This window comes from Rhipicephalus microplus, chromosome 4 (assembly GCF_043290135.1).
Source record: "Rhipicephalus microplus isolate Deutch F79 chromosome 4, USDA_Rmic, whole genome shotgun sequence".
NCBI classification, from domain to species: domain Eukaryota; kingdom Metazoa; phylum Arthropoda; class Arachnida; order Ixodida; family Ixodidae; genus Rhipicephalus; species Rhipicephalus microplus.
This window is the reverse complement of record NC_134703.1, coordinates 166,925,747-166,938,527: the sequence shown is the minus strand read 5'-3', so window position 1 is coordinate 166,938,527 and position 12,781 is coordinate 166,925,747. Positions and strand designations below refer to the sequence as shown.

At 52.4% G+C, this 12,781-nt stretch overlaps 1 protein-coding gene and 1 pseudogene across 2 annotated transcripts in view; both read right to left on the bottom strand.

Annotated features, from left to right (window-relative positions):
* Positions 1-12,781, bottom strand: part of LOC119172454 (uncharacterized) — a 184,764-nt gene that overhangs the window by 57,745 nt on the left and 114,238 nt on the right. The gene's annotated exons all lie outside the window — the stretch shown is intronic.
* LOC142814674 (uncharacterized) lies at positions 4,996-7,126 on the bottom strand (annotated as a pseudogene).

Sequence of the window (12,781 nt, the reverse complement as noted above, 5' to 3'; positions counted from 1 at the left end):
AAGCGCAGCTATGATGCTAGGCGACGAAGTGTTGTTTATCATCAGGGCGACTTGGTGTACTTGTGGACTCCCTCCCGGGCGAAAGGGAAGACGACAAAGCTTCTTCACAAATATCACGGACCTTTCCGTCTTGTGCGCCAGGTAGCCGAGAACAACTGGGAGGTGGTAGACCAAACTGGGAAAAAACGTGACGTTGTGAATGTGGCCCGTTTAAAGCCCTGCCACGTTCGATTGGGCTCCGATGCCGACGACGCGGACGATGAGTCTGATGATAATCATGAGGTGCGCGATCTCGGTGGTGATGTGCGCGTGGGAAGTGCCAGGAGAGATGACCACGGATTGCATCAAAGTGTTGTGCGCGAGTGCGGCTCCAATGGTGATGTGCGCGAGTGCGGTTCGCGAGTGGGTCAGGAACTCCGTTTGCAACATTGTGTGCGCGGGACACAGACCAGTGTTCCAGTACAGCAGTGCGAAAGCTACGACACGGACACTGAACTTTACTCGGACTGGAAGACATTTTCAAGTAATAACAACGCACAACAGAATGTCAGTGCTTACGAAACGGACCCTGAATTGTATTGCAGTACCGATGAGTGAACCCATATATTTCTGTGTCCAATGATTTTGTTTTGTTTTTCATCTGTTGTTTTTATGTAACTTTTTTAAAGCCTCTCACCTGTTATACACATGCATAAGTGTCTTTAAATAAGCATCTCACACACTTGTTGAATGCAAAACCTTTTTGTATAATTAGTCTATTTATTGTCGTGTTTTGCAGATAAAACGAGTGGGGCACTCTTTTTCGTAGGAGGGAGGTGTCGCGAGAGCAAGGTTTCCAGCTCCAGTATCTTCTCAGGAAATTTGTGCAAAACCAACTCCTCTGCTTCTTTTTTAAGTCTTTCTTTGTACTCTTCTACCTTTGGGTTTGTTTCTCTGGCCATTACAGAGCTTCGGCTTTTGACTTTAATGGAATGTGGGATAAATCGTGTTTTCCAGCCTGGGACAGGCGCCTACACACGGAGCAGTCAAGGTCGCCCCCGTTCGGGATTAGAAGGGGAAAGCTTACTCGGAAAAGCGTCTAGCAAGAGGCAGGTCCGGCGCCATTGTCTGAGTCTAAGCCATTGTTAACAGGCACGCGTGCCATTGAGAATGACATGGGGACGCGACCACTTAGCCTGACCGAGACATAGTGGCGGCAGGTAAACGACCATATTCTCTCGCGCTGTTGTTAGGATGTCGGGGCGCCTCGCTGTCGCATGTACACCTGGTAAGCAATGGTGTACCCATCGCTCTTAAGGACGCTTCTAGGAAGCAACAGTTAATGAAAGAACTTACGGGGCCCGAGCGTGGGAACGGCCGCCGACGGTAGCCGGCCGAAGGAGGCAGCACGGCCTGGTATGGGAGAGAGTGTCACTTGCGGAGGACCTTTCCCTTTGCGTGTTTCATTTTGGTAAGGAGGTTTTTACAAATGTAGTGCCTTTTATGAAAGTGTTTCTGTGATTGGTTGTGATGCTGCGAGTCCCAACATGTGATTGGTTTTTGTGAAGACCCTTTGTTCGACCAAGGGTTAAAAAGAGGATGTTTGAACTTGAAAAGTGAGCGGAGTCGGGGTAAACAGCGGATCTCACCACGGGAGACCAGGCCATGCAGGCCGAGGGGTATGTCACCATTTTCTATGTTTTGTCTTTGTGACCCAGTGCATTTTGTAACTTGAAGTTGTGTTAGCTAAATAAACCCCCAATGAGTGCTCCCCGAATTCATCGTGTTGACTTCTCATCGATGGCCTCCACGGAGTTTCACCCACACTTATTCGTCTCCCTGGTCGTCCGATGTGCCTAACTTGAACAACCCCGACGTTTCGCTACAAAATGGTGGAGGTGCTGGGTAACGATAGTCCCGCTCTGAAATTATGCCCCGAGTCAACAACAAATATCAGGAACCTACCTCTGACTGCTCTACTATGACGGAACCCCCTACCTTCTTCTCTGCTATGTCTACCCCCCAAGTTAAACCATTCGTCGGACCACCAGTCTTTAGAGGCGCGCCGGAGGAATCTATTTCAGAGTGGCTACTTTGCTACGAACATGTAGCGTCGCTTAATAATTGGGACCAAGCCACGAAGGTGAAATTTCTATATCTGGCTTTAGACGGAGATGCGAAAAAGTGGCACAATACTCAAATTCTAACCGGTGCCCCTAATACATGGGAAGAATGGGCGACGCTACTAAAAACGTCCTTTACGAGTCGCCACTCGGTCGAGATCGCCCATTTGCGGCTACAAAACCGCACCCAATTGCCGTCCGAAACCTCCGAGCAGTACTACTATGACGTCGTACAGCTGTGTGCAAGAGTGAACCCGTCCATGACGGAAGATGATCGGTTGCGGCACCTTATGCGCGGTTTGCGTCCGGATATTCTGGAGAAGATGATAATCGCAAACCCGGAGAGCTGCACTGCATTCCTCCAAATTTTGCAACGCATAAATCTGGCAGCTTTGATGAGCCGTGTGTCGGGGCTACAACCGATTGGCATCCAGTATTCCACCGGATCGCAGTCGTGGATACAAAACATCGCGCATCCCGTAGGGTTCGCACCCGCCGCAGCGACAGGGCACCCTCCTCCTACGTGTGTCGCCACTTGCGCCGCGGCCGAATTGCGTTGCCCGCGGGAGGTTGCCGACCGCGAGAGACACCTGAAAACGATTGCGGACTCGGTCGCCCTGCTGTCTGACCGGCTAAAAAGCATCGAAGACGAGGTGCGTCGCCCCCCAATGCCTTGGCCTCGGAGAACTTCCCGTGCCAACGACGGGCGTCCCCGATGCCAGATTTGCCGCCGCATAGGTCACATAGCACAACAGTGCTGGCAGCGGTTCCGAGACGGCAGGAACGATCAGGCTGAGCTCCAAAGCAATCAGAATGTGCAGCCTAATCCTTCGGGAAACGAGAACGGCCGGGCCTAGGGGGCCAGCCCGGCCGCCCCATCGGCACATTGTCGGAAGGTCAGCTTCTCACAGTCCCCACACGAGCCAACGGTACAGAAACGTTGCGACCCCGCCCTGGCCTCAAGAATGGAAATGCCGACACGCTTTCCCGCCTTCCTCATGATCCCGCGCCTGTAAGCGAAGAAAACCCCTTACCGTTGCTGGTTCTGGATCAGGTGGATGTTGGAAAAAAGCAGAGGGCAGACCCATGGATGAAAGAAATTATGCAGCACCTCGAGCACCCGGATGCGCCCGTTGTCAGGAAAACTAAAAGAACGGCACGGAGCTTTCGGTTGATCGACGGTGTACTGTATCGAAGGGCGAAAGGGTTTCAGGAGGATCGTGCTGCGCTTGTTGTCCCCAAGTGCTTGAGATCTGAGATTTTAAGGTACTGCCATGACGCCACCACGGCAGGCCACTTAGGTGTCAAGCGCACATGGGAGAAAGTTCGTTGCCGATATTTTTGGCCGAAGAAGTTCTCGTACGTAAGCAAGTACGTTCTCTCCTGCCCCGACTGCCAGACACGAAAGCAACCACCGGGGAGGCCGGTCGGTTTCCTCCAACCGATCCCACCTGCAGGTCGACCTTTTCAGCAGGTGGGCATGGCCTTCATTGGGCCTTTCACTAAATCCAAAGCAGGGAACCGCTACATCGTCGTGATTACCGACTACCATACGAAATGGGTCGAGGCTGTCGCGTGTCCAGTGGCCACTGCCGCAGAAGCAGCCAGAGCTTTCGTCGAACAAATCGCCCTACGTCATGGTGCCCCGGAGAAAGTAATAAGCGATCGTGGGCAGCACTTTGTCGCCAACTTGACCGAAGAAATATTCCGGCTCGTGGGTAGCGAGCATGCCACCACAACAACATACCACCCACAGGCCAACGGCTTGTGCGAGCGTTTTAACCGCACGTTGGCTGACAGGCTCAGCATGTACGTTTCCTCACACCACCGCGACTGGGATGAATTCCTACCGTACGTTCTATTTGCATACAATTCTTCCACCCACGAGACGACTGGATTCACTCCCTTCTTTCTTCTTCACGGACATGAACCGACACTACCGGTGGATGTAGGGTCGGGCGCGCAACGCGGATTCGACTACACCCTGGATGCAATGAAAGTGGCCCGCAGGCTGCGGCAGGCTCGAAAAATAGTAAATGAACGGGAGAAGCGTCAGCAGGAGAAGAACAAGCGCAGCTATGATGCTAGGCGACGAAGTGTTGTTTATCATCAGGGCGACTTGGTGTACTTGTGGACTCCCTCCCGGGCGAAAGGGAAGACGACAAAGCTTCTTCACAAATATCACGGACCTTTCCGTCTTGTGCGCCAGGTAGCCGAGAACAACTGGGAGGTGGTAGACCAAACTGGGAAAAAACGTGACGTTGTGAATGTGGCCCGTTTAAAGCCCTGCCACGTTCGATTGGGCTCCGATGCCGACGACGCGGACGATGAGTCTGATGATAATCATGAGGTGCGCGATCTCGGTGGTGATGTGCGCGTGGGAAGTGCCAGGAGAGATGACCACGGATTGCATCAAAGTGTTGTGCGCGAGTGCGGCTCCAATGGTGATGTGCGCGAGTGCGGTTCGCGAGTGGGTCAGGAACTCCGTTTGCAACATTGTGTGCGCGGGACACAGACCAGTGTTCCAGTACAGCAGTGCGAAAGCTACGACACGGACACTGAACTTTACTCGGACTGGAAGACATTTTCAAGTAATAACAACGCACAACAGAATGTCAGTGCTTACGAAACGGACCCTGAATTGTATTGCAGTACCGATGAGTGAACCCATATATTTCTGTGTCCAATGATTTTGTTTTGTTTTTCATCTGTTGTTTTTATGTAACTTTTTTAAAGCCTCTCACCTGTTATACACATGCATAAGTGTCTTTAAATAAGCATCTCACACACTTGTTGAATGCAAAACCTTTTTGTATAATTAGTCTATTTATTGTCGTGTTTTGCAGATAAAACGAGTGGGGCACTCTTTTTCGTAGGAGGGAGGTGTCGCGAGAGCAAGGTTTCCAGCTCCAGTATCTTCTCAGGAAATTTGTGCAAAACCAACTCCTCTGCTTCTTTTTTAAGTCTTTCTTTGTACTCTTCTACCTTTGGGTTTGTTTCTCTGGCCATTACAGAGCTTCGGCTTTTGACTTTAATGGAATGTGGGATAAATCGTGTTTTCCAGCCTGGGACAGGCGCCTACACACGGAGCAGTCAAGGTCGCCCCCGTTCGGGATTAGAAGGGGAAAGCTTACTCGGAAAAGCGTCTAGCAAGAGGCAGGTCCGGCGCCATTGTCTGAGTCTAAGCCATTGTTAACAGGCACGCGTGCCATTGAGAATGACATGGGGACGCGACCACTTAGCCTGACCGAGACATAGTGGCGGCAGGTAAACGACCATATTCTCTCGCGCTGTTGTTAGGATGTCGGGGCGCCTCGCTGTCGCATGTACACCTGGTAAGCAATGGTGTACCCATCGCTCTTAAGGACGCTTCTAGGAAGCAACAGTTAATGAAAGAACTTACGGGGCCCGAGCGTGGGAACGGCCGCCGACGGTAGCCGGCCGAAGGAGGCAGCACGGCCTGGTATGGGAGAGAGTGTCACTTGCGGAGGACCTTTCCCTTTGCGTGTTTCATTTTGGTAAGGAGGTTTTTACAAATGTAGTGCCTTTTATGAAAGTGTTTCTGTGATTGGTTGTGATGCTGCGAGTCCCAACATGTGATTGGTTTTTGTGAAGACCCTTTGTTCGACCAAGGGTTAAAAAGAGGATGTTTGAACTTGAAAAGTGAGCGGAGTCGGGGTAAACAGCGGATCTCACCACGGGAGACCAGGCCATGCAGGCCGAGGGGTATGTCACCATTTTCTATGTTTTGTCTTTGTGACCCAGTGCATTTTGTAACTTGAAGTTGTGTTAGCTAAATAAACCCCCAATGAGTGCTCCCCGAATTCATCGTGTTGACTTCTCATCGATGGCCTCCACGGAGTTTCACCCACACTTATTCGTCTCCCTGGTCGTCCGATGCGCCTAACTTGAACAACCCCGACGTTTCGCTACAACACGGTACGTGGCTTCTTATACTTTATTGCGATATGCCCTAACCCGTGACAATTGTAGCACTTCAAAGGTGGCCTTGCTTCTAATTCCTTTTTTTCTGCCTTTTCGGCCGCCTCCGATGTCAAGCCACCCTTGCTCGAGTTCAGCACCTTTTCTGTTGTATTTCTTGGGGCTTTTGCCTTGTCTACATTCCTGTTTTGTGCAGGTTTCTTAATGGTAAAATGTTTCCGCGACGTATTCCCGCGCTCTAAGTGGCCTTCCTCCGCGTTCAGCCTCCTATGCCTCGCATACTCGTCTGCCAGCTCACCAGCCTTTTCGACCGTGTCGACCCTATCTCGATCCTGTATCCATAGTCTCATGGATTGAGGAATGCGCTGCAAAAATTGTTCAAGACACATGCATTCAACAATCCTGTCACGACTCTCGTAAACTTCCGCGCTCTTCAACCACTCTATGAGGTTAGTTTTCAGCCCATATGCAAACTCTGCATAGTCCTCATCGCCTTTTTTTGCCGAGTTCCTAAACCTCTCACGAAACCCTTCCGTAGAAAGTCGGTACTTTTTAAGGAGAGTCGACTTAACTTTCTCGTAGTCAACCGCATCCTTTACGCTGAGTCTCGCCACAACATTGACAGCTTTGCAGGGTAGCAACGTCAAAAGCCTCTGAGCCCACGTATCCGAAGCGCAGTGTAACGTTTCACAAGTTCTCTCAAAATGTACTACAAACAATCCTATGCCTTTTCCCATTTTAAATGGCTGGATCCACTTGTCCATGCGATGGGATTCCCCTTCGCTTGCTCTATCCAGAGTGCCGCTTACAGCTCCTTGTACTGCAAAACGCTGCCCTTCAATTTCAAGTTCCAACTTCTTTACTTCTCTTTCCTGTCTCTCTTTTTCCTACGCTTTGCTCATTTCTTCCTCCTTTAGAGTTTTCTGAACAAGCTGCAAAGCGATTTCAATGCTCTCGGCACTGCTAGCGCTTTTATCTATTTCCCTTAATAGATCGCACTTTTTTATCGCCTCATCCGATTCAAGTGTCAGCTCTTCACACAACAGCAACAATTCTCTCTTTCAAAACCTCCTCAGGTCCATGGTCACTGCTTTAAACGTTCGTTTAACGATGCTCACACAAGCGCAATTTGCATCCGAACCCTTTTAGTTTCCCAGGAATTCAAACTTTTGACCCAGAGTTAAAGCCTGGTGTTGAGAAACGGCGGACCGATCCCGCCGCTGACCTCCACTGTTGCGAAACGGCGGACCGATCCCGCCGCTGACCTCCACTGTTGCGAAACGGCGGACCGATCCCGCCGAAGCCACCACTGTTGCGAAAGACGGCGACGCCAACACGGCCCCGGAGGCGCCACTGCTTTCAACTCCGCCGGGAAGGTCACCAGCCGTTTGGTAGCGTATGTTTATCAGCTCGCGACTGCTTCTGCGCAGAGCTGATAAGACGAGCGGACGAGACGACGGTGAGTTAAACAAGGTTTATGTACAGCATATATACAGAGGCGTTACAATTTCGGCACTGGGGCCGACAGAGACTCGAAGAGCCGAGCTCTTCTCTCTAACACATAGTTCAGCCTTTCGCCTAAGACCGCTGACTCAAACACATGTCGGCCCTCCGACACGGGGACTCCTCTCTCTAGGACTGCCGATCGCGACGCGCCGCAGGGCTTCTTTTATTTGCACCGGGTCCAACCAAAGTGTCCAATCAGAAGCGCCGCGGGTCGTCCGAGCAGATTCCGCCAATGGGGGGTCGCCGCGCCATGCGTCAGACCACCAGGCACGAGAACGCCGGCTCGCTGTCACGTGCGCCGATGACTCAATGCACGTGGGCGAGAGAGGCGCCGCGCGTGTTCACGCCGTTGAGATGTTCGCGTCGGGCAGACGGCGGGCTGGCCTTGACCCAGATTGCCTTTTTCAGAGGCACGGTCGTTTGACGAGGACTCGCTGGCATAACAGCACCCCCGCCGCCAGACAATGCACCGGAAAGACGAGCTGCTTCCACGGGGCTCGGATGTCAGGTGCGCTCGTTCGCCTGGTCCCTCCAGGTTCGCCTCCAGGGCCATGGGGAGAATACAGCTCCAGACTGGTCTGGGAACACATCCCATTTATGACGACGGATCCCAGCTCCACTGGCTTGTCGCCACAACTTGCTGACCAGCTTCACTCGTCTCTTCTGACCATCTTCGGGTTCAGCACTTGTCGATGGTTCTGCAACTTGCTAAGAACGGTTCGACAACAGACAACACACGACACAAGCAAGTGCCCTCGGTCACCCGACAGAACACCAGACAAGTATAGTACAACATATACCTATCTACGTGGTTATCGGAATTTTGTCCCCTCTACATCAAGAGGCACATGTGGGACACAAGACTCTTAAAATGACAACTCAATTCTTTTTTCCCACGTACAACAATGTAACGAATTAGAATACCACAAAGTTGGCCCCTTGAGATCACTCTGAACGAGAGCGCTCAGCCCAGGTCATGATGAGGTCAAAATTTTGCCCCGAATCGCCAGCCATAAACCGAAAGGTTGAGAAGGTACTAACTAAACACACTGCTCAATGCACCTGCATTAACGTTTAGCCTTCCTTTTTTTTGTAGCGAACGTCAAAGTTGCGCTGTGGAGCAACATGCTCCACCTCAGTAACCGGCCACTTTTAGGCGACGATACCTATGCGGCACCGAGAGCGGCTCACACTTGCGACGTTCCACAGGAGAACAACGATACGGCTTGCTACTGATTGACTCCTCACCGCTAAGCTCGATATCGTGTTCGATCAACCTCGTGTTTCCGGGGTGGTCCGAAAACACGTCTTCAAACTCGGAACCAATCTTTCTCAGGTCCTCTTTCTCAGGTCCTCCTTCACTTAAGCTAGGCTCTAGGTCTATCTGCTCCCGGATTACTTTCGATCCCCCTTCAATTACCTCACTAGAACTCAAAATTTCTGCTTCCTCTTCCTTTGAAGCATTCAGCACCAGATTTACGACCGCTTGATGTTGAACATTGGGTTTCATCAAGTTGTAAATTTTGTTCTGCCGCCTTCCTACTTGCACCTCATAATTTGTATCGCAAGGCTTCGATAATACTTTGGCGGGCCCTTCCCAATCAACCTCAAGCTTGTTCCTTTTGGGTGGCTGCAGCCGCATTACCTGATTATCAACTTCAAAAGCGCGCTTCTTCCCCGATTTCTCGTAGTGCTCCTTCGACAGCACTTTTGCCGCGTTTTTCTGGCTTTCCACTCGCGCTTCAATTTGGCTTTCCACTAGCGCTTCAATCGAGAGATCCTCACGCTGCCCTCGAATGAGCGTCTCTCGATCAACTCTCGGCAGCTCGCTCCAACTTTCCGCTACAGGCGAGAGCGTTGCAACCCTCTCGCTCTGACTCAATGGCGCCACGTCGTCTCCCCCAGCGCATACCGCGCCGGCCGCTCCCGCGACGGGCCGCTCGCGTGACTGCTCACATGACTCATGCGGAAAATTTCCTTTCTGGGGTTCCGTCGACCCGCCGACAAGGTCACTTGAGAGTTCACCGCATGGAACCAAGTCAAGCTTCCGCGAAAGCTTTCGCGCTTGCGATCGCGTGGGAGCCATGCACGCTAAGTTGGGGAAGAACGATTTGCCCTGCTCTTTGAGAAGCTGCTCCGAATTGTTGGAGAAAAGATAAGAAAAACGACCATTCAGCGCGGCAGACACAGCCGCTTCGGTGCAAAGCTTACCGAACGGGCCTTCATTGACAACGGTGGCGATTGGTAAGCGAACACTCTGCTCCTCGGCGACTTGCCTGATCCACGCGCACTCTCCTGTGAAGTCATCCGGAGACACCAATGAAGGATGGACAACGTCCATGGTTGCCGCTGAGTCTCTAAGTGCTCGGCACGTTTTCTCATTGACCCTAATTTCTTGGAGATACGGCTCCAACAACCGCATGTTTTTTTCTGATTCTCGGATTGTTGCGAAGGCAAACTTTTCCTGACAGTTTCTCGCGATGTGCCCTTCCTTTTTACAGTTGTAGCAGATTAGCGGCTTCCGTTTGTTTTCCGGTTCTAATGCCTGTGTGGTAGAAACCTCACTCGATTTCTCCGCTTCTGTTTGCCCTTCCCCTACACTGTCCTTCGTAAGAGACGGGTCCTTCTTGAAATTACGGTGCGGAGCGGGTTTCCGTTGATCAGGTTTCCTTGAAAAGCCCTCTTTCCTTTCATCCTTTTCAACGCGCGCTGCCCTGCTATGCAACTTTCGGCGAGTATAATACTCCTCAGCTAACTCCGCTGCCTTGTTTAACTGTACGTCCCCAAGTCTGTCCTGCAGCCAAAGTTTGACATCCTCCTCGATGCAGCGGTAGAATTGCTCCAATGCAACGCATTCCACCACTTTATCGCGGTCGTCATAAACACCTTCGCCCTTGAGCCATTCAATTAAATCGGCTTTAAGACGAAACGCGAAGTCAACGTGTGACTCATTCCCCTTTTCAGCATACCGGAACCTTTGCCTGAAAGCCTCGGGTGACAACTTATAACGTCTCAAGAGCACGTCCTTAACCTCGTCATAGCTCTCAAACGCTTCCCTCGACAAGCAAGTTAATGCGTCGGACACTTCGCCGGGAAGAAGAGCTAACAGGTTCTGCGCCCAAAGAGACCGCTCCAAAGCGTTTCGCTCACAGACGTGTTCAAACTTGACGAGATACTTCGCCATGTCCTCGCCTACTACGAACGGTGGCAGTTGGTCACGAATTCTAAAACCGCTGACCTGAATCGTCGGAGAAGCTACGCTAGGCGCCTGCGAACACTGTAGGATTGCCAATTCTAGTCGTTTCATCTCTAGGCGCTCTTGTCTCTCGGCCTCCTCGCGCTCGCGAGCTTCTCGCCTTTCTTCACGTTCGCGAGCTTCGCGCCTTTCTTCACGTTCGCGAGCTTCGCGCCTTTCTTCACGTTCGCGAGCTTCGCGCCTTTCAGCCTCTTCACGAGCTTCTCGCCTTTCAGCCTCCTCACGTTCGCGAGCTTCTACTTCTCGCCTTTCAGCCTCCTCACGGCGTGCTTTAATATCCACCCAGGCCTCATCGACTTCCTCAGCCGACACTCCCTCATCCTTCATGATCTCAAGGATCGCTTGCTTTCGTTTCGCACGGCCCAAAGTAATGCCGAGTTCCTCACAAATTTCGATGAGTTCCTTCACTTTAAGGTTCTCCATCGTTCACACTAGCCTCTTGCTGTTTGCCCCTGTTAAGAATCTACTTGCCGTACCCACTATAAGTCAACTAGCAAGACGCGCAAGCAATTTTTCACTCTCCCGTGTTTACCCCCTCCGCATTAACTTTGGTTTCAAAGCACTTCGACTTTGCTTGAAACGATCAAAGCTCACTCTAATGCTTCACACAGCCCTTCTCTAAACTACTACAACCTGAGCTAGAGTAGTCTGGTGAACTGAGGGGAAAACATCAGGCACTCACCGCATCGATGTCGCTGACGCCGGCCGATCCCGCAGCTGCCAACCACTGTTGAGAAACGGCGGACCGATCCCGCCGCTGACCTCCACTGTTGCGAAACGGCGGACCGATCCCGCCGCTGACCTCCACTGTTGCGAAACGGCGGACCGATCCCGCCGAAGCCACCACTGTTGCGAAAGACGGCGACGCCAACACGGCCCCGGAGGCGCCACTGCTTTCAACTCCGCCGGGAAGGTCACCAGCCGTTTGGTAGCGTATGTTTATCAGCTCGCGACTGCTTCTGCGCAGAGCTGATAAGACGAGCGGACGAGACGACGGTGAGTTAAACAAGGTTTATGTACAGCATATATACAGAGGCGTTACAATTTCGGCACTGGGGCCGACAGAGACTCGAAGAGCCGAGCTCTTCTCTCTAACACATAGTTCAGCCTTTCGCCTAAGACCGCTGACTCAAACACATGTCGGCCCTCCGACACGGGGACTCCTCTCTCTAGGACTGCCGATCGCGACGCGCCGCAGGGCTTCTTTTATTTGCACCGGGTCCAACCAAAGTGTCCAATCAGAAGCGCCGCGGGTCGTCCGAGCAGATTCCGCCAATGGGGGGTCGCCGCGCCATGCGTCAGACCACCAGGCACGAGAACGCCGGCTCGCTGTCACGTGCGCCGATGACTCAATGCACGTGGGCGAGAGAGGCGCCGCGCGTGTTCACGCCGTTGAGATGTTCGCGTCGGGCAGACGGCGGGCTGGCCTTGACCCAGATTGCCTTTTTCAGAGGCACGGTCGTTTGACGAGGACTCGCTGGCATAACACTGGCAAATCTTAGAGCAAAACCCAAACGCTCACTCGCAGTTGCAGTGCCATGTCACCAGGTCCATCCCTCTGCTGATCACCAGTTGTTGAAGGTTACAGAGACTCCGCCGACTGCCCTGGTTTCCTCGCGTCCAGGCAGCAGGGGCGGCGCCAGGGGGGGGGGGGGGGGCAAGGGTGGGCTGGAGCCCCTCCAAAATTCTCGCCTGCCCCCCCCCCCCCCCCCCCCCTATGCCCACCCAAGTTCCCGGAAGCATATATTGAAAACCTAGTAGGAGCAGAGCTAGCAACCGACGGCGAGAGCTCATTGGCTACTTGCGCCGAGGGACGCTCTGACGTCACACCATAGCAACGGTGACGGTGCCGCTCCGGACCTTGGCCGCGCGGGCTTTTCCGTCGAGAAGCTAGGCTACACGACCATATCGAATCAAGCTATACGCAATTCGATGTGGCAATTCGATATGGAGGCTGCTTGCTCGCTCGTTTCAG